Genomic DNA, 21,977 nt, shown 5'->3' with positions numbered 1-21,977 from the left:
GCCTTTTCTGGTGTTGATTCCCATGTGGGTGGGCTTGTGTATGTTCTAGGATCCTGTGGGTCTCTCCAAAAAACTCTCCTGTGAGGCTGGGAGTTTCTCCCACTGCTGCCTCAATCCCCACAGGTGTTTTCAATCAGAGGCTTTGAGGCTTTATTTCCCTGGGCTTGGACCCTGGGTTGTGTTGTCTGTCTCACCGCCAGTTGTTGCTACCGGGTTTATCTGCATGTGAATGTGGGACTGCCCAGTCTGCCAGCCACTGCCTCACCCAGTCCACCTTGCTGCGAGCCCTCTGCGCTCCAACTGCCAGTCTGGATGAAAGTTTCTTCTTTAACTCCTTAGTTGTCGGACTTGCATACATTCCAGTTTTCTGTCAGTTCTGGTTGTTTTTTGTTTTTAAATTTGGTGTCCCTCTTTTGGTTGGGTGAGGAGGCACAGTGTGTCTACTTATGCCACCGTCTTGGCCGGGAGTCTCATTGTGTAGATTTAAGGAGTACAGTGTGATGATTTGATTTACATATATTGTGGAATGATTACCACAATAGGTTCAGCTAATATCAACCTTCTCATATAGATACAATATAAAGAAAAAAGAAAAAAATTTTCTTTGTGATAAACACTCTTAGAATTTACTCGCAACTTTCCTGTATGTCCTACAGCAGTATTAGCTATAGTCACTATGCTGTACTATATTTCTAGTACTTTTTCTCATCTCCTACCTGGGAGTCTGTACCTTTTGACCACCATCCTCCAGTTGCCCTTCCTCCCACCTCCTTCCTCTAGTAACTACAAGTCTGATCTCTTTTTCTATGTATTTTGTTTTTGTCTTTAGAAATCACATATAGAGAGATCATACAGTATTTTTCTTTCTGTCTGACTTATTTCACTTAGCACAATGCCTTCAAGTTCCATTCATGTTATTGCAATGGTAGGATTTCCTCGTGTGTTTTTTTTAAATGGCTATTCTGTGCGTGTGTGTGTGTATCACACCCTTTTGATCATTCATCCATTGATGGACACTTAGGGTGTTTCCATGTCTTGGTTATTGTAAACAATGTCACTATGAACATGGGGTTACAGGTTGCTTTTTGAGTTAGTGCTTTTGTTTCATTTGGATATATTCCCAGGAACAAGATTGCAGGATCATAGGGTCACTCTGTTTTTAATTTTTTGAGGATCCTTTATACTGTTTTCTATAGTGGCTGAACCAATTTACCAAACCAGGCCATGTGCACTGGGGTTTCTTTTTTTTCTGCATCCTTGCCAGCATTTGTTATCTCTTGTATATTTTTTAAAGATTTTGTTTGTTTGTTTTTAGAGAGAGGAGAAAGGAGGAAGAAAGACAGGGAGAGGAACATCAATGCATGGTTGTTCCTCACTTGCCTGCTACGGGGGACCTGGTCCATGACCCAGGCGTGTGCCCTGACTGGGAATCAAACCAGTGACCCTTTGGTTTGCAGACTAGCACTCAACTCACTGAGCCAGAATCTCTTGTATTTTTAATGATGGCCATTATAACAAGTGTGAGGTGATATCTCATCATGGTTTTAATTTGCAATTCCCTAATGGCTAATGATATGGAGTGTCTTTTCATGCACCTGTTGGCCTTTCATGTATCTTCTTTGGAGAAAAGTGTGTTCAGGTCCTTTGCCCATGGATCCAGTGCCTTTCTTTTATAGTGTACTCCTCCCATCTTGGCCTGGAGAGGGTTCCATTATATGAAATTCTGACTGATTTAATCAGTTCCTCACTGATAGACATTGAGTTGGCTCCAGTCTTTCACAGGCAATTCTGCAATGCACAGCTTTGTATCCAGATAGTAAAGGATGTCTGTGCCTGGGGGAGTCTATAGGCAGGTTTCTCACACAGGGACATCCTGAGAGGTTTAGATGAAAATGAGAGACAGTTTTGCTCCCTTCTGTCCCTGCATCTGTATATACCCAGCACATTCTCTTAACTCCTCAAGTTCCCCAAGGCGGGAACCAGATCTGCCTTCCTGCTTCCACACACTGTCTTTTCATCCCTCCAGGGGGGGTGACCTGATACCTCCTTCTACCACCAGCCCCATCTCGACATTAGTATTCCCAGAGGGGCTGGCCTGGTCCTGAAGGGGGGAAAAGAAGGTGACCGCCACCCTCAGAGAGCGAGCGTCTGGCCTGGGAGGGACTGACACAGACCCAAAGCCAACCAGAATGACTAGTACAGATCCCAGTCTAGCACCCATTAGCTGTCCAGTCAGGGCAAACCCCCATGTCCCTGAGCCTTGCTTCTTTAAAAAATGGGGGCAGTTCCATTTTTAGTTTTGGGGGAAATTCGATACTGTTTTCCACACTGCATTCCCACCAACAGTGCACCAGGGATCCCTTTTCTCCACAACCTTACCAGCACTTGTTTGTTGATTTATTAATGATGACCATTCTGACTGGTATGAAGTGATACCTCATTGTGGTTTTAATTTGCATCTCTCTGATGGGTAGTGATGCTGAGCATCTTTTCATATGTCTCTGGGCTCTGTATATCCTCCTTGGAGAAGTGTCTGTTCAGGTCCTTTGCTCACTTTTTAATTGGATTGTTTGTCTTCCTGGGGTAGAGTCCTGTGAGTTCTTTATACATTTTGGAGATCAAACCCTTGTCTGAGGTATCACTGGCAAACATGTTTTTTCCCGTACAGTTGGTTCCCTCTTCATTTTGCTAATGTTTTCTTTAGCTGTGCAGAAGCTTTTTAATTTGATGAAGTCCCATTTGTTTATTCTTTCCTTTATATCCCTTGCTCTAGGGGACATATCGGTGAAGATGTTGTTGTGTGGGATATCTGAATTTTTCTTGTCTATGTTCTCCTCCAGAACTTTTATGGTGTTGTGACTTATATTATACCCTAATAATCCTGAAACACCAATACAAAAGAACCTATGCACCCCAATGTTCATAGCAGCACAATTTACAATACCCAAGTACTGGAAGCAACCTAGGTGACCATCAGTAAATCAGTGTATCAAAAAACAATGGTACATTTAAACAATAAAATACTATGCAACAGAAAGAAAGAAGGAGCTCCCACCCTTTGCAACAGCGTGGATGAAACTGGAGAGCATTGTGCTAAGTGAAATAAGCCAGGCAGTGAAAGAGAAATACCATATGATCTCACCTACAAGTGGAACCTAATCAACAAAACAAGCAAGCAAAATAAAACCAGAGACAAGGAAACAAAAAACAAACTGCCCGTAACCAGCTGGGAGGAGAGAGGAGGATAACTGGGCAACAAAGGGGAAGGGTCATCAAGGAACATGAATAAGGGGTGCATGGACAAAGACAACGGCAGTGCAGGGTGGATTGAATGTAGGAGTTGGGATGGACAGGGCAGGGGAGAGTAATGAGGGAAATGGGGACATCTGTAATTGCACAGCAATAAAAAAAGGAGGGAAGAAAAATGTGTTACATAAATTAACAGGCAATTCTTATCATTCATTTACGAAATAATCTCAATAAAAACTCTATGCTCTGCTCAATTAAAGAAAAACATGACAATTACACTCCTTTGGGGCTTGGGGTACAGGCGGCGGTATTTTCAAAGCACCTCACATTCATGCACTTGAATATCATAGCTTTCCTTGTTATGACGAATCCTTCTAGTTCAAGGACACCATGATAGTGCTGTGATAGATGCAGATTCAGAGTCTGTGAGCACCTGGAGGAAGGAGAGGGAAGCCTGAACTGGAGGGCTTCCTGGGGGAGCAGATATTCGAGCTGCATCTGTCTAGACAGGCATCGTTAAAGCAAGTGGGAAAGCTCTCCTGTGATCCTGGAAATCAGAAGAGTGGAGGGGAAGGTACAAACGCTGTGGTGTGCCTGAGGACTAGCGAGTAGTTTGGGGAGAAGCATGGAGGGTAAAGGGGGTGGCACTGAGCGATAGACAGGTGGCTGCAGCCCCATTTGCAGGCCTAAATGGGCAAAATGGGGTCCTAGGGTGGGCCCAGCAATCTGGTTTGCACCAGCAATTCCAATGCACACTCGTGTTTGAGAATTGCTATTTTCAACAGAGTGAGGAGGCGCAGGCAGGGTGGAGAGATGTGGGGTCAGTAGAGCTGGACTTGGTTACCAGACAGCCCAGCAGATGGCCTGCATGCAGAGCTTTTCCTCTGGAAAGAAGTATGAGAGGAGCATTTTATTGCATTTGACACAGGACACCCCACAACTCCCACTCTCCTTTGACCTGGTGTTGAAGGTGCAGCGATTCTCAAGGCTGGATGCCTGGGGCAATGCATGTGAAAGGGAAAGTCAAACCACGAAAGTCCTCTGGGAAGTTTGGAAGTTGATCTGGAGCATGGGAAGCCCTGGCTGGTTAAGCAGCTATAGCAACCATTTTCCATCCAGTGCGTCAGACTTACCGGACTCAATCTTCCCACAGGCAAGGTGGGTTGGAGGCATCATCATATTATCATGCCCCTTTCGCGCAGAAACTGAGCCTCAGAAAGGCTGAGTAACTTGTGCAAGGTCACATAGCTGGGAAGTGGTGGATCTGGGAGTCATGCCCAGCCATCCGATTCTGGAGTGAACACACAGTGTTCCTCTCTCCCTCCCCCACACTCCCCACCCCACAGCTATTGCATGTTTATGTCTCAGACCAGAAGGTGCAAACAGATATGCAGTGATATTCCTCTTCCTACCCCTGTGTCCCAGTTTCCCTTCCTAGAGGGGAAACTAATAAGACTAGTTTCTTATAACTAATGCTAGACTATTCTATGCATACACAGACACGTAAATTCTCTAGATATTATTCTCCCCTGCTCTTTTACACAACATATGGTAGCATCCTACAGTCCTGTTTTGTGTCCCACTTTTTTCTTTCTTCATTCAGTGTTTCCCCTGTCAGTTCACAAAGGGCTTTTTCTTTTTCTCCTTTCTGTCGCATCTCTCTTTAGTGGGTGAGTCGGAGCTTCTGAACCTATTCAGCTATAAACCGTTCCGAACAGCCATGGTCCCACGTCATGTTGCATGAGCAGAAACATCTGTTGGAAAACTGCGGGCCACCCTCCACATCATTCATTATATCTTCCCCAAATCTGTTCATAAACTTAACCGTAAAAATACTTATACCTTCCATAGTCCAACCCTGGCCCCCCAGTGCCTTCTCCCATAGACTCTGGTTCTCTGGTAAACGTCCTGTCTTCTGGGTGCTGCTCTGGGAGGGTGCAGGCTGAATTTCAAACCACAGCAGGCAGACACCCAAACCAGTGAGTCGCACACACCCTTCCCACGATCTGCCATTTTCCTTCATGGGACAGTTCCTCATTTGGTGCTCAAAACCATCTTGTGTGGGCCTGGCAGAATCGTCCCCACTTTACAGATGGGCAGACTGAGGCTCAGAGACACCCTGCCTTGCCTTCAGCCATAGTTGGTCGTGTCCTTGAAGGCTGAGGAAGAGGGGAAACCTAAGGCTCCTGACTGCTGGCACAGCCCTGCTCCCCGTGGGCCACACTGCCTCCCAGCGGCTGTTGAAATGCAATAAACAGAAATGCAATTAACTTTCTGGTTGGTTTTCCATACACAGAAATACTAATGGCACATGGCCTTCAAAGCCTGTTTTTGCCAACAAAGATTAGACTATCTGGCCAACATTTTTTGAGTCCTTACACAGTCTAGTCTCTACATGTATTAGCTCATTTGCTTCTCAGAAACAGGAGGGATAGGTGTTGTTACTATGCCCATGGTGCAGATGAGGGTAAATGACTAATAAATAGCAGGGCTGAGATTTAAACCCATGTTCTTAACACCCCTGCACATTGCTTTTGATACATGATACTAATAAATTTTCGTTACGATATTATTTCAAGCCTCCTGAAATAGTGGCTATCTCCTTGGTATTTCAGGGATGTCAGGAAGTTCCTTCACCCTTACAGAGCTACGGCCATGTGATTGCACAAGAAGCGCTACATGCCCTTGGCTGGCAGCCTTGATCTTGACGAAACAACATACTCCCAGGTATTTCGTAACCAAACGCTCAGGCCTGCTTTACCTGACATCAGCAGCTCCCTCTCTTTCTGTAGTTCTTATAAAAACAAAAGTTTTCCTCAAATGCATCATTATATCACACTATTAAATATGTCTTCACAAACCTCACGCTCACTGCTGCCCCTGCTTTACAGACTCCCAGAGGGCCTCAGCTCCCGCCCCTCTGCCCTCCTGAGCTCATCCTGCCACCATGCTGGGTGCTTTCGCCACCCACCATGCCCTGGCCTTCCAGTTCCTAGTCCTTCTCTCTGGCCATGACCTCATCTCCCCTGGATCAGCTGCTCCACTCCCCGGTCAAGCTCTAGGCCCTCCAAAGATACCAAGTTCAAACTTCTTTGTAGCTTGTTCCTTCAAGCCTACACCCCCATGGGCCCCACAGTCTGCAGACCTCACTGCCCCCTTCAAATCCCCCCTCCCCTCCTAGCCCAGTCTCAATTCCATGGTCAGTTATTACAACTCCTTTCCTGTCTACACCCTCCCCCCTCACACCTTGAGCTTGCTAGATCATATTCACTGTGCAAAACTCCAACCAGTTAACTCCATCTCTCCACTACTCCACCTGCTCTGCTGTATGTCCATGTTTATTCTGCTTCATTCTGCCCCTGCCCCCGCTACAAGGTCAGCCCCACGAGACTGGGGAGTCTTCAGTACACCCACTGTGTACCAGGTATTCCTCTGGGGGTGAGACTTTGGTCCACCCCCAGAGGAGTGCCTGGCACACAGTGGGTGCATATTTGGTGAATGTGCATGTTTGTTGAATGAATTTCAGAGTGTGGGGAAGGGTCTGAGAGCAAGTTTACGGTACTATGTGTGGGGGAAAGGTGGAAGATGGAAGTCACATTTTGTCGGAGCAGGGCCAGAGGAGGGTGGGAGGGCAGAACAAGGAGCACAGGCCTGGGGACTCCTCAAGTCTGCCCCAGGGCTGCTATTGGCTGTCCTAATTGGCTCTCCTTGGTGCGGGGTGGGGGGACTTGAAAGAGTTCTTCATTCTGGAATCCAAATTCCAGGATTCTGAACTTTTGCTGAATTTGGTGGTCTTGGTGACTTAAGCTTCTGAGATGATGTTTGGGTTGCTGTGATTAGTGAGAACATCCAAGGCCAGGAGGGACCTGACCCATGACCCCTTCTACCCCGAGACTTTACAAACAGGGATCTGAAGCTGAGACAGAAGGATGCGTAAGCAGTGACGAAAGAGCAGGGACTCCAGCCCAGTCTCCTGCCCCGAAGCCTTGGGTCCTCTGCTGCTGCCTCACTCTGCCACCTCACTCTGCTGTCACAGGCAGTCACTTGCCCAATTGTCCCTATGTTAAAAGAAGCAAAGAAAATGTGTTGTGTAAGCCACACTGAAGGTCGGATGAAACACGCTGTGGAAGGCCTTCTAGGACCTGGCAAGGCTCCAGCATCTGTATGATGTGCTGACCCGGGACACACAGACCTCAGACCTGTGCTCACACTCCGCACCGAGTCCCCACAGCCGCCCCGAGGTGGCTACTCCTTTCGACCCCATTGTGTTGCTAGGGAAACTGAGGCACGAGAAGGGCGCACAGCCACACACAAAGTGAGGAAATGGCAGAGTCTAGATTCAAACCCCCATGTGATTCAAGAGCCTGTGCTTATAACCTTTACTCCCCTGGGCTTAAATGCCCCACCAAAGTGACTTTCCACTTTAAGCAAACTTTTTCCTTAAGAGATTTGAGTTCTGTTGACAAAACACGTCACGGCTTGTGATTTAACAGGACGCTTGCTTGTTCAACTGGCATTTCAGGCCCAAGTCTGAGGGGTTAGCAGCAGGAACCGAGAAAGGGAGCCGACGCCATAGGCCGAGCCGCGTTCGCACCAGGTCAGCTGCACTTCACTCTGACGTGGGCCCGGCGGCCACCGGTGAGTCACGCAGCTCACGCAGCGCATGCAGAGCGGGATCCGCCCTAGGAAAGGCTTCCCCGGACAGGACGGGTTCAGACGCGCCATGGGGAGGCACTTCCGGGTCAGAAGTTCGGAGTCGGAAGCAACCCGGGTGAGTCCGGGGGAGGTTCTCTGACCATGGCCTTCTTTCTTCCTGTTGCTGAAGAGCTCAAAAATATTGTGCAGACTGGAGTTTGCACCGAGAGAGGTAAAAGATTTTGAAGTATCTAGTCATCAACTTTTGATTCCAAAAATGGAAACAGCTTGTCCTAATTTGCCAAGCCTTGAGTATTAACTAAAAGTATTTACATGCTTTTAAACTGAATTGTCCATGGAACTCCAAGTTTGGCCATTTGTCTTTTGAAAGATCAGTGAACTGATGTGAGGTTTCTAAACAAAAGCAACCCAGGGTGATAGAACCGGGGCCTGGGAGCCCTGGGTCCTGGGCCTGGCTCTGACGTGCACTTGCTGTGTGGCCTTGAGCTGGTCAGCTCCCACCTCTGGGCCTCAGCTCCATGAAATTACAGGGCTCGGCTCTGAGAGGCCCTCTGTGCCCCTCTGGACCTGAAGTTCTAGGACAGGAACATGGGCTCTGGGGTCAGACGCTGGAGTTCGAACCCCTGTTGCATCACTTACTAGCTGGTAAGTGAACCAGTTGGACAAGTTGCTTGACTACTCTGCAATTTAATTTCTTCATATGTAAAACAGATGGATAATACCTGTGTCACAGGTATTGCGAAGAGTAAATGAACAAATTCAAATACTATGCTTCGCATAGTGCCTGGCACAAACAGGAGATGTACTCAGCGTCACAACAGCGCTTAGTGTTCTTTGTATATTTTTTAAAAATCAATAAAACCACTATGCCATACACCTGAAACTAATATAAAATAATATTGGACATAGACTATAATTGAAAAAAAACATTTTTAAATCAGTAAAGAACCAAGTCATAAAAATATGAACTCCCCCCAGTAAATATTTATTGAGCACATATTCTCCATTTCAGTGAACACTGTCGGTTGGCCATGCAAACCATTCCAGGCCCTTGTTGCCATTTCCAACCACAGAGCCTGGAAATCCAGAGCCCAGCCTTGCTCGAAGCTTAGGATGGCCATGTGATCCATGTTTTGGCCTTGAGACATAGGCTACTGGTGGCTTCTAGGGACCATCACCAGAGGAGAGCCCCTTGCCACTGTCCCTTCTGTTTCTTCCAACCTTATATAAATATTATATGTGGAGCAGTGGCACAATCACACGGAGGAAAAGTCAACAAGCCAGGCATGTCCGCGTGTAAGGTTGGAAAGAGCTGGGCCCTGGGTGAACGGAACAGACACACCAACCACAGCAGCTGCTGGCTGTTAGACTTCTCCCCGTGTGAAAATACAAACGGTTTATTTAAGCCTCTGTCAGCCAGGCTTCCTGTTCCTTATAGCTGAGCCCATCTTCTCTCATACCTCATTCGGCAAACGTTTATTAAGTTTCTAGTCATGCTAGGCACCATTCCAGGTATTAGGTTTTACAGCCTATTTAGGCAGACAGCCAAGTCCTTTAAAAAAATGCAGTAAAACGTGTAACAGGTGGTACAATTGAAGTATTTATGTGGTAGCATGAAGGCATGAAGGCAGGAAGAGATTATTCCTTTCAGACTGTAAATGCTTTTAGAACAGATGCTTTGTTCTTACCAATCCGTCTCCAGCCCCTTACCTAGCATATAGTCGAAGCTCAGTTTGTTCAATGTGGTAACTGTTAGTGCTGCTCCCTTGTGAAGTTAGGTGTGGCTATGCGACTTGCTTTAGCCAATGAAATGTGAGGAGGACTGATACATGTTAATTTCAGGCGGAAGCAGATAAGAGCTGGTACAGATCTCTATGCTGTCTTTCTCTCTGCTGCGGTGGCCAGTGAAAATCAACCCTGATGTTCCAAGCTACTGGTAGTTGAAGAGTGTTACTGGAACATAAGCTAGCCAAACCTGATGGACCAACCCAATGGATGAATCATTAATTAAATGAATTTATAACTAGATAATGGCGGCGTTGGGAATGGATTAAAGGGGTGCGGAAACCCAAGCAGGGAGTCTGAGACAGGCACCCGTGTCCCCTCCCCTATGCAGACTGCCCCTTCACCCTTCTCTCCTTCCTGCTGGCAAGCCTTCATTCCTCTACAGAGAAAGCAAATGCCCTCTGGTGGTTTTCCCAGCCTCCCCTGCAGCTAAGGCATGGATGTGTGACCCAGTGCTGGCCAGTGGACCCTGAGGAAAAGTCACTTGGAGAGCTTCCTCATTATTTAGGCTACTCTGCAGTGAGTTTTTTGTTACTTGCTTGGGAAAATATCCTAACTGATATAGTGTTGCTAGCTATAATGTTGCAGGAATCCTCCTGAGAGATGAGCACAGCTTTTCCTAGAAAGGATAGAGAAGGGAGGAAGCTAAGAAAAACTAGAAAGTGAAACTATTAGGATTTGGTGGTTGATTGTATGCAGGGGTTGAGCTGTGTGCTGTGCAGAGGAAAAGAGGTCTAAAGCCTCAGACATAACGTCAGGGATCCCGGTGTGAGACACATAATGAAAACACCAACTGTACAAGGCAGCCCATGCATGCAAGGGCCTGTACAAGTCGGACAATGAATTGGCAAACGTTCCAAAAGACAATATAAGAAGTGTTACTTTTCTGTTCTGAATCTAATGTCAGGGAACCTTTGGGTTGTGTTCTGAACATTGCAAATGATACATTGTAAAGAGTCTGGATTCCTTTTGTTCTTCTGAAGAGTATTGCTTTTTAAATTTATTTTTTGTTTGTTTGTTTTAGCAGTCAGCTCATTTGGCTGAACTGTCCAACCGCAGGTACTGTCTCCTCTCTGGTAGATGGGAGCTGAAATCTTCGAGTCTGCCCTGCACAGGTGGGGCTCTGCCTTCGTGGGTCCTTACCGTTTCCCGGGTTTCTTCTCACTCTCCAGCTGCATGGTCACCGGAACTGTGACCTGTGGCTTTTCACACCATTACCAGGGGCTTCCACCCACCCCACAGCCCAGACCAGGGCTTTTCCTCAGCCAAAAAACTACAAAAAATAACAAACTTATCCAGGGCGATTTCCTCCTCCAGAGTGCTGACTCCTCTCTGCTGCGCATGCCTGGACCGCTCTCCGGAGTCTGCCCAGCTGCTTTCCAGCGTTCTGTCGGGTGGGGGGCTGTGCTCTAAGGGGAGCTACTAGCCATTATGGAGGAACAAAGACAGGGAGAGAAACGTCGATGTGAGAGAGGAGCGTCCATCAGTTGCCTCTCATACACGCCCACCACACCCGGTGACTGAACCCACAGCCCCAGCATGTGTCCTAACAAGTCCCAACCAACTGAGCCACATGCTAGTCTCTTTTTTAAGAACAAAGATGACCCTGGCTGGTGTAGCTCAGTGGATTGAGCACGGGCCTGCAAACCACACAATTGCGGTTCGATCCCCAGTCAGGGCACATACTTGGGTTGCAGGCCAGTTCCCAGCAGGGGATTCACGAGAGGCAACCATACATTGATATTCCTCTCCTTCTCTCCTTTCCTTCCTCTCTAAAGATAAATAAATAAAAATCTTTAAAAAAAAAAAGAACAAAGATGATGACTTTCTTGGAATTCCCCCCTGAATTACTCTGGGTTTTTTGGTTTTGTTTTTTGGGGGGATTTGGTCAGAATTGTGTTTATTTGCTCTTTATTAATCCTTTTTGTTCTGGGATTTGCTGAGGAAAGGAAACAGAATTAGGGTTCAATTAGCCCAGGGAAAGGTGGGGAAGGCTGTGAAGCGGGAACCCAAGGGAACTTATCACACAGGGTTTATCAGTTGTCTTTAACATGCGTTTTACATTGTGGATCTCCAGTTTATTCCAGTCTTACCCCATATTTCTTAAATGTATTCGTTTGAATAAGAAATCCTTTACCCACAGCACCCGAGTCACAATGGGTCCTGCAGGACACACTTGGAACCCTTGTCCAAATGGAAGCAGCAAGGATGCCAGGCCGCCTCGTCCAGGCTCTCGAGGCACTTCAGCGCCCAGGCGGCCTGAGCCATGAACACCGGGCTTTGGCCACACTTCCACCTCCATGGCCGTTCCATGACCCATGGCAATGGTTCCAACCTAGATCAGAGTTTCTGGGCCCATTGCTGGGATAGACCTGTGCTGGCCAAGCAACGTTGTCTCAGTTTTGACAGACTGTCTCTAGAAGGTGAGGGCCTCGGGAAAACCCATGGGAGACTAGTCCGTCCGTGTCACCCCGGTTACACTGAGGGCCGGGGCTTGGGCTCGGTGACTCCGGAAGCTCAGCTCCGCTGGTTATTTCCATGGGCCCTGGTGCTGGGTCTGCCTTTCTCTAAAACCATTGATTAGCTCCTAAACAGCTAAAAGTATGTTTTTAAAAAACCACGGAGAAGATGACGTGCCCCACCGGTCAGGACCAGTTTGAAAACGGAAGGTCCCTGCAGTCGTCCCGCTGACGGTGGTTCTCACGGCGCAGCCCCGTACACACGCCGCGTTTATCGCAGCTGCGTTTCCTTGGCTCTAAAATTCCATTGATTTTAAGACTCAGCATTGATTTAGTAAATGCTTTTTAGGGGAAAAAACCCACAAGAGATTAGTGAGAATGCCCATTGATTGTGAGGTATATCCGATATCAGAAACTAAAATGTGTGCATGGGGGGTGGGGGCAGTGGGAACATGTGCCTTGGAATTGAGGAATATAGTAGAAAAAACACATACTGATCTATTTTACTTTGCTATGCACCAGGAAGTGTTTTTAAATTACTTGATTTTGAGTCGGAAACAGGCTCACATTTCAACACACAAAAGGGACAAAAGGGTTGTCAGTGACTTGTCCTGACTGTCCGCCCCTCAGCCCCTCCCCGGAGTTCTCCAGCTCCGCATCCCGTGTTCTTTGGCGCCCTTTTTACATTAGTGATAGTGTATTCCACTCCCTTTTCTGTACTTCACGTTTGCACTTAAATATCAGGTGGACTTCAGTCATGTCTAGAATATTTTGATTTGATTTCTTTTGATTTCTAAGGTCGCATCACAAGCCTTTCTCTATCTTCCTATGTAATCATAATGACCCCTTCCAATGACTCTTCAGCTTTGTGAGGTGGCAGGGCCATAACTTAATAACAGCCCCCTCTCATTGAGCGTTTAGGTCATTTGCAGTGTTGCTATGACAGGAACATGTGATGACCTTTGCTCATTCAACAAGTATTTATTTGGCACCATGCATTGTGATCCTCCTACTACCAGAAGTGTCTTCCTCCAAGGGGCTGACAGGCAAGCTTGGGGAGCAGCGAGCAGCATGCAAATAAGAGCACAGAAGCGGCCCCTTCCCCCAGGGAGCCTGGGATGCGGTGCGGGCTTCCACCTGGAAGGAGAGAGGAGAAGAGGTGTTGATGGATGCACCTACATGCACTGGCCGGTGTAAATGAACAAGGTGGGCTGATCATCAGGCCTGTGAGCTTGGTTACTGCACGTCCCCTCATGCACAGATCCAGTCTTCACTTGTCGGCCACTGCCATTGCCCCTGCCCCTGCCCAGGGCCCCAGCTGTGGTGAATTTACAAAGGCAGTAAATAAAGAAAGAATTACAATGGTTAGGACCTTGTAAGCACCTACCATATGCCAACACAACCCTCTATGGGTTAAGTATGATCATTTCCCCATTTTACAGGTAAGAAAACCAAGGCACCAAGTGTTAAGTAACTTGCCTAAGGTCGACCTAGACTTGATTTGAACCCAGAGAGCCCAGTGCCTCTCGACCAGCTACTCAGCACCACCCTGGGGAAGGGGGTGGGACTTAATCCTGAGCACATTTGTCTCTGTTCTGTGGATGTCCACCCCTTTTTTTTTCCTCAACAAGGGTAGTAAGATTGGAAGCCTGAAGTTCTCATTTACTGGATGAGCATTTTTCCTAGGCTGAGCCTGACTTTGTTCTTCCTTCCTCTCCAGAGAATTGCCTGCCAGAAGCTTTGAGGTGGGGGCTTCCCTCCTCCACAGGCTTCCTACCCTGCTGCCACCGTGCCTAGAGTGGTCCAGACCAAGGGGCTCAGACGGCCAGTCTTGGGGCTGCAAGGACCTGAAGGGATCCCCTTGATTCACACCTGCCCCAACCTTCTGTCCTCTTTCTTCTGTCACCCCCACTCCCATCCCAGGGACACGGGCAAACCCCATTTCTCCCAGCCCCTCCCCCTGGCTCACAGACACCCCCACCCCCGCCTGCCCCCAGACAAGAGCAAGCCTGAATCTCGTCAACCCCCACGCGCTGTGAGCCCTGCACTTCACGCCTTCCGACTAGCCGCAGCTCCGTCTGAGCCTGTCCGATGGTGCCCAGTCTCCTGGTAATTCCATTCCTTCCCAGCTACTGGAACAAAAGGCCCTCTTCACCTCAGAACATTTCACATGCCGAAACAAATAGCAACTTGCAGCACGTGGACCCATCCACTGCAACTCTGCTTTGTTTGCTGTGACGGGAGTGACAGTGACGGTGACGGTGACGACAGCGCAAATGACGGACAGTGAAAAGTGGGTTTCCCTCCCACCCTCAAGCCCTGGTCCCCCTCCCCCCACAAGTAATCTTCCTCCGTGGTTTTATTTCTGAAATGTACATGGATATACATAGCGAATAGTTTTTTTTTCCTTTTTGTCATAAATGACAGCATACATACTATTTGCATCTTCTTAATTTTATTTTTCATGCTTACAAACATATTTTGGAGAACTTTCCACATGACCACTTCCAAGTCTCCCTTATTCTTTTCTATGACTACAGAGAATTACATTACATTGCTATATCGTAATTCATTTAACTAGCTTTCCACTGATACTTAGGGCACCTCTAGATTCATGCTATTACAGTTGGCGCCATACTTAACAACCCTGTGTATATACTTTTGGGCACTCCCATGAGTATTTGTGCAATATAAATTTCTGAAAGTATTTATTTAAAAATAGGTGGTGCCCAAATTGCCCACCAGACTGCAGTTTTTCCATGGAGACTGAACAAATAGCTTAGGCTTAATGGTTAAATCATTTAAAATAATCAAGACTCTATTTTCTATGGAAGAGCATCTTTATGACTTTAAGACACAAAAAACATAAATCATAAAGGAAGAAAATGATACAGTTTAAACCTCTGTACTGTAGAGACAATATAAGAAGGTTAAAAGTGGCAAAGTAGGAGAGGATATTTGCAATGAATTCAACTGCTAGTATTCACATCATTAATATTAGCTAGTATTAGTACCAACATTTATACATTATTTTTTAAATTTGTATTTATTGATTTTAGAGAGAAAGAGAAATATCGATTTGTGGTTCCACTTACTTATACAATCATTGGTTGATACTTCTGCCTGTGCCCCAGCAAGAGGTGGAACCCACAACCTTGGTGTATCAGGGGGGCGCTCTGACCAACTGAGCTCCCTGGCCAGGGCCTCGCAACATCTACACACTGTTAACAAGACAAACACTGGCTCCACCCCAGTGGAAAAAGGCTAAGAATTTTTTTTCTGAAAAGTAATTCAGAGAAGAGGAAACTGGAATGAGGAATGGATGAGTGAAATGATACCCAGCCTCACAAATAATGAGGATAACAATGGGATAGCTTTTCACATCCCCCAGACTGGCAAAAGTTCTTTTATTCTGGCATTACCAACAGAAGCAAAGCAATCAGATTTCTTAGAAACTCTCAGTGGGGGTGTAAATTACTGTGGAGAGTAAATTGCCAGCACCTAGTCAAACTGAAGAAATGCCCACTGGATTAACTGGATTTTCTTATTTTGTATATTCTTGATGCTGTGGCATTTGTGGCCTCCCTGAGCGGAAAGAGACCGACCCTCCCAGGGCTAGCCAATTCTTGGTGACAGCCGAGGGCTGGGAGCCCTCTCCCTGCGCACACGATCCAGTGCAGAGCCTCCCTCCTCTGTGGAGCTGCAGGAAGCAATATTCCCCCGCCCTGCTCACCCAGGGCTGGGTACCAGGCACCTAGAGAGCCAGCCGACATCATCAAATCAGCCAGTCCTACGCTGTTTGCTCTGCTCTGCCTGCCTTTCTCACAGAAAACAAAACCAAGGCTCTGGGCCCTGCTTTCTGCACATCCCTCCTGCCTCCTGCCCAGACCCGTGGCTTCCCCGTGCGGCACAGACTGCCCCCTTGTCTCCCGGAGTGAAAGTAATAAAAACCTTCTTTCAAGGACATTAGCCTCACCATGCTGTCACTCAGTCACCTCCATAAATTAAAGTCCCATGGGTACAATAGATACACCCCCATTGTCACCTGAGAAATTCCTATATGATGGGAACCACTCGAATGTCTGAAGAGAATGGTTACTACATTGTCCCACAGTCTTATGATAGGTTACCAGACGCAGTAGAGTGGAAAAGACTAGAGGCGTGTATCACAATGCTGAATGAAAGTGGCAAATTACAGAATAAATGAATGTGTTTGCTTACTTGAAATTTAAAAAGATTTGTAAAACAATACGATGCATTCTTTATAAATTTTCATGTACTGAGAATGTGAAAACGTGGAAGGGAAAGATTCTCTCACCTAGAAGGCAGTCTCCCCTGGGAGGGAGACCAGGCGATCAGGAAAGAATGCAAAGGAGGCTTCACCTGCAACTGTGATGTTTCACTTCCTTTTCACCTCTACTGTGATGTTTTATTTCTTTAAAACCAAACAAATATTTTTCTGAGGCGTGGTGAAACGTTAAGATTTGTTCAACCTGCCTGAGAGGTGCATGGATATTTGCTGTTCTATTTTTGACACTTTACTGTATGTCTGAGCTATTTCACCACAAGAAGAAGACGTGATTTAGGCTGCATGATAAGCTCAAGGCCACGTAACAAACACCATGAAAGGATGTCCAATGTCAACTGTGTCATGATTTCTCCTCTCTCCTTAAGTCTTATTTTATTTTCAAGTTGCTGACCTTTTAGAAAAGTTACAGCACTTGCACCCCACAGAGGATATACCTATATGTCAGTCAGGAGTTCAAAGATGACATCACATCTCAAAAAGCAAGTTCAATTAATTAACAGAACCCTACTTTCTTTTTCAGGAAAAACAAGAAGGAGAAAGATATTCTTTTTCTTCTAACAAAAGTAATAGTTGTTAAACAATTTCTATAAGGTATAATAAAAATTTCCTGACTACATTTTTCAGAATCTTCGTGAATCAGAATTATTTCACCTATAATAACAAACCATGTATACCTCAAAGTATTTCTTCTGTTTTTACTAAAAGCAAAGGGCATGTTTTGTTTGTTTTTCTGAAGAGAACATTTCCACATTTTGGTAGAAATATTTAATAGTCCTTGCATTAGTCATGAGGTTTTCGGCAGCGAATATCTAATGAACAATGGCTGAAACAACAAAGATGTTCAACTAACTGACTAAACAGGGAGGAGACAAATGGCGTGGGGCCTGGTATAGTTGCTAACAACCTCCTCGAGGACCCAGGATCTTTGTCTTCTGCTACCCTCAGAAGTTTGTAGCAGCCATCATCCAAATTGTCCAGACCGGCCCCTAGTGATCTCCACCTTCTGGTGTTCACACCCCTCTCCCCCTGCTTACCTGGGCTGGTCTGTGTGGCCTTAGCCCTGGTAAAATGTGGGAAGGGTGCAAATATGGCAGGAGAGGTGTCCTCACCTATGAGATTAAGTTATATAAAAAGACTACAGCTTCCATCTCAGATTCACACTATTTCTTGTTCTCTCTCTCTCTCTCCTTTGCCTCTTACTCTGGGAAAAGCAAGCTGTCGTGTTGTAAGAAGCCCCATGGAAGCTGAAGCACTGAAGCTGGCCGTTGACAGCCAGTGAAGAACGATGCCTACCAACAAGCATGGTGGTGTGTTTGGAAGTGGGTTCTTCCAACCCAGTGACCCTTGAGATGATTACAACCCTTGCCAGCAGTTTGGCTACTGAGGCACCCTGAGCCACTATGCCCAGCTAAGCCATTTCTGGGTTCCTAATCCACCATAATTGTGTGATATAATAAATGTTTGTTCTTTGAAGACATTAGTTTTTAGGTAATTTGTGGCACAGCAAAGAGAACTAATATACTCAGTGTCTGCCATGTTCCCCTGACGGTCACTGCCCAGCTCCCACACCATGTTCTCCCAGGACAGCATCTCAGGCAGGAAGAAAGGGTGATGGGGCTAAAAGGGCTCATTTTATGTTCCTTTCTCCTTTTATCAAGGAGGAAAATCTTTCATAGAAGCCACTCAGCAGATTTCCTCTTACTTCCCATTGGCCAGAACTGCGTCTCTGGTAGCCTCTACCTGCAAGGGAGGCTGAGAAATCAATAATATTGGGATAAGGTTGTGTAGTGCCAGGTGGGTACTGGAAACACTGGGGGTGGGGAACACTTTGTAAAGTATATGATTATCTAACCACCTGAAATTAATACAAAATAACACTGAATGTAAACTGGAATTGGGAAAACACATTTGGGCCTTTTAGGTCTTTATGGGGAAGTGGGCACAAAACATACAGGCTGGGAATGGCTGCTCTCTCGCAACAACAGCGTCTACCAGCCCTTCCTGCCATTTCAGTGTGTCTGGCTGTTTTCACCTGGGATCGTTTTACTGGTGACTTCAGACTGTATTCACTGTAGACTGGAAGTTGGCCTCGATTACGTTCAGGTTAAAGGTTATTGCTAAGATTACTCACAGGTGATGCCGTGACCTTCATACTGTCCCATCAAGAAGCAACCAGGATCTTCTGTACACAAACATTTTACAAGATTTAAGAAGAGGGTGATGGAGCTTTAAGGCTAACCTGGAATCCAGAGGAGCCGTGACCTGAGAGGCTTCACTTGTAGTTGTAGAAATTCTGCGTTTGTCTATAAATTCATCTTGGGTTGTGCTGTGGGAATCGTGAGAGATAAGCAGTCTCAGTTACTTACTTTTAACTCCTTGTGGGCTGCTGAGTCATACACTCAGTGCTAACTTGATTTAAAATACCTGAGAAGGAGAGTCCCAAAGAAGTTGGACCCAAGAAGGAACATCAGAATTACATTAGCCAAGATTAAAATGAAGGAGAGAATCCTAGAAGCAGCAAGAGATAAGGGGACAGTCACCTACAAAGGAGTTCCCATCAGACTGTCAGCGAATTTCTCAAAAGAGACCTTCCAGGCAAGAAGGGGCTGGAAAGAAGTATTCCAAGTCATGAAATCCAAAGACCTACATCCAAGATTGCTTTATCCAGCAAAGCTTTCATTCAGAATGGAAGGGCAGATAAAGTGCTTCTCAGATAAGATCAAATTCAAGGAGTTCATCATCACCAAGCCCTTATCCATATGAAATGTTAAGGGGACTTATGTAAGAAAAAGAAGATGAAAAATATGAACAGTGAAAGGACAGCAAACTCACAGTTACTAACAACCACACCTAAAACAAAAGCAAACCAAGAGGACAGCTAGATCAGGAGTGGAGCCATAGAAATGAAGAACACATGGAGGCTTAGCAACAGGGGAGCAGGAGGAGGAGAAGGGGGGAGAAGGTACAGAAAATAGCATATAGACAGTAGGTAGGAAATAGATACGGGGGAGGGCAAGAATAGTAAGGGAAATACAGAATCTAAAGAAGTTGAGACACATGGTCATAAACTAAAGAGGGGGCAATNAGTGGAAACTGTAAGCGGATTTCTCAAAAGAGACCTTCCAGGCAAGAAGGAGCTGGAAAGAAGTATTCCAAGTCATGAAATCCAAAGACCTACATCCAAGATTGCTTTATCCAGCAAAGCTTTAATTTAGAATGGAAGGACAGATAAAGTGCTTCTCAGATAAGGTCAAGTTCAAGGAGTTTATCATCACCAAGCCCTTATTCTATGAAATGCTAAAGGGACTTATATAAGAAAAAGAAGATAAAAAATATGAACAGTGAAAGGACAGCAAACTCACAGTTATTAACAACCACACCTAAAACAAAAGCAAACTAAGTGGACGGCTAGATCCGGAGCAGAACCATAGAAATGAAGAACACATGGAGGGTTAGCAACAGGCGAATGGGAGGAGGAGAAGGGGGGAGAAGATACAGAAAATAAGTAGTATAGATGGTAGGTAGAAAATAGATAGGGGGGCAAGAATAGTATGGGAAATATAGAATCTAAAGAACTTGAGACACGTGGTTACAAACTAAGGGGGGGAGAATGGTGGGGGAGGGGGTGTACAGGGTGGAGGGGAATGAAGGGGGGGAATAGAACAACTGTAATGGTATAATCAATAAAATACATATATTAAAAAACAAAAACCACCTGAGAGGTTATGCGCTGACTTTAAAAATCAAATGCAGAAATGTTGGATTGTGGCCCTTTTATGATGTCATCCACTTGAAGTTTGTAGGGCTTCAGGGGTATCATCAGGAACAAGGAGAATAAGACACACCTTCTCAATTGTTTAACTGAGGCACAGGACAAGCAAGCCCTGCGGCCTGTGGTCAGGTGTGCAGGGTGCCCTGCCCAGGTCAGGGCTTGGTGAACACAGTAACAGCTCCTATGGGACCTTCTCATGCGCCATGGTGAATTTCTAGTTAGGTTGTTTGCACTTGCTGTGGTTTCCACTGTCCCCATCCCCATGGAACTGAAGAACATGTTTTCTCAGTGAAGGCCAGGGCCTACTCTGACAGCCAGGCCTGAAGAGCAGGAAGGCCAGCGGCTGTGTTAGAGGACAAAGCTCTGTCCTTGAAAGCGTGGAGGCCCCCAGGCTTCTGGCACCCCAGTAGCCCATGGAGAGCAAGGTGGGCCCGCTTCCCATTTCACTGGGCATTTCGAGATGACACGGAAGGGGGATGCTTATTCCAGGTTGTCTTTCTTCTCCATGACCCTGTGCCACCTCCACCTGCCTACCCTTCTCTGTAGCCCCATTGGCAGGGGACTCTTTCCCCCTCTCTGAAGTCACCTCTCCGCCTCCCAGCTCCAGTGTCTTGCTGTCATCTCAGACTCATCTTAAAGATAACTCATCCTCCACCCAGTTTTCCCAAGTCAGTAAGAAGCAACCCACTCCTCCCAGCCCCCAGGGTGAGGGCCTTGATGCGTCCCGCCCAGCCAGCCAGTCCCCTTGTCCTGCAAGTCTTTGCAGTGGTGGTTTCATTAACTCGTCACCCCGCCTTCAGCCCCGCCCCCAGGCCCTGCCACCGGCATCCCTAGGAGGATGCAGCACCTTCCTCCTCCCTCTCCTTCCCTCGCTGGTCTCCTTGCCCCTGCAGGCTTCCCGCCTGAGAGCCCTCCCAGCTCCTCCCGACTGCGTGGCAATGGCACCCTTTGTTCCGTCTCTCCTCCCCGGCCCACCTGTCTGAGAGCCTTAGCCCTTCTATCCTTGATAATAATAGACACACCACATGCCAGACATTTTACAGCCATATCTTTAACCTTTAAACTCCTGTGTACCATAGGTGTTATTGTCCCTTTTACAGATGAGGAAAACTAAGGCTTGGAGAGGTTACACAGGTCAGGCTGCCTGTAAACAGCAGACCTGGGATTTGACCCATGTCTGTCTGATCTGAAGCCCTTCATACCGTGTGACTGCCCACCATCCCACCCCTGCCTCTCTCTCCGTGGGGCTTGTGCTGTTCCCTGTCACGATGCCCCCCTCCCCCGACAGCTCCTTCAAATCCCACAACCCACAGCTCTGCCACATAGCAGAGCTGGTGGTTCCAGCCCACACTGCTCACCCTGTCTCTCAATTTTTCTGGCAGGAATCCCAGTCTGTACAATTCAGTACTTAATTATAAACTGCCTGTCTGGTGACTTCACATTTGCTTGTCTTGTTCCCAGGAAGTCGAGAAATGCCTGAGTTCAGGGATGGGGCTTACTCTCATTCCTGTCCCCAAGAGCCTGACACAGAGATGGGGGTGCAAATACTCAGTGGAGTGGACCTGTTTCCCAGAGTCATGACCCTCCAATAGCTGGATGGACTGCACCCTGGCACACCCCACCCCCACCCCAGGGGTAAGCCTCAAATCTCGCAGGCACACACACACTTTCTCTATTGGTACACACACATTCAATCAAAAGGCCTCTCTCCAGAGGGAGGCAATTCGACACCTGAACTACCTACCCA

General features: G+C 46.7%; 1 long non-coding RNA gene across 1 annotated transcript; it reads left to right on the top strand.

Moving 5' to 3' along the window:
* The first annotated feature begins 7,841 nt into the window (after positions 1 to 7,841).
* Positions 7,842 to 21,669, top strand: LOC118998937 (uncharacterized). The gene is made up of 2 exons (XR_005069004.1): positions 7,842 to 8,116; positions 21,331 to 21,669. It is a non-coding gene; the product is annotated as an uncharacterized LOC118998937 (long non-coding RNA).
* The last annotated feature ends 308 nt before the right edge of the window (positions 21,670 to 21,977 follow it).

This window comes from Sturnira hondurensis, unplaced genomic scaffold (genome assembly GCF_014824575.4).
Source record: "Sturnira hondurensis isolate 20B ecotype Veracruz unplaced genomic scaffold, ASM1482457v3 Scaffold0014430, whole genome shotgun sequence".
Taxonomy (NCBI): Eukaryota; Metazoa; Chordata; class Mammalia; order Chiroptera; family Phyllostomidae; genus Sturnira; species Sturnira hondurensis.
This window is presented reverse-complemented; position numbering and strand designations above follow the sequence as displayed.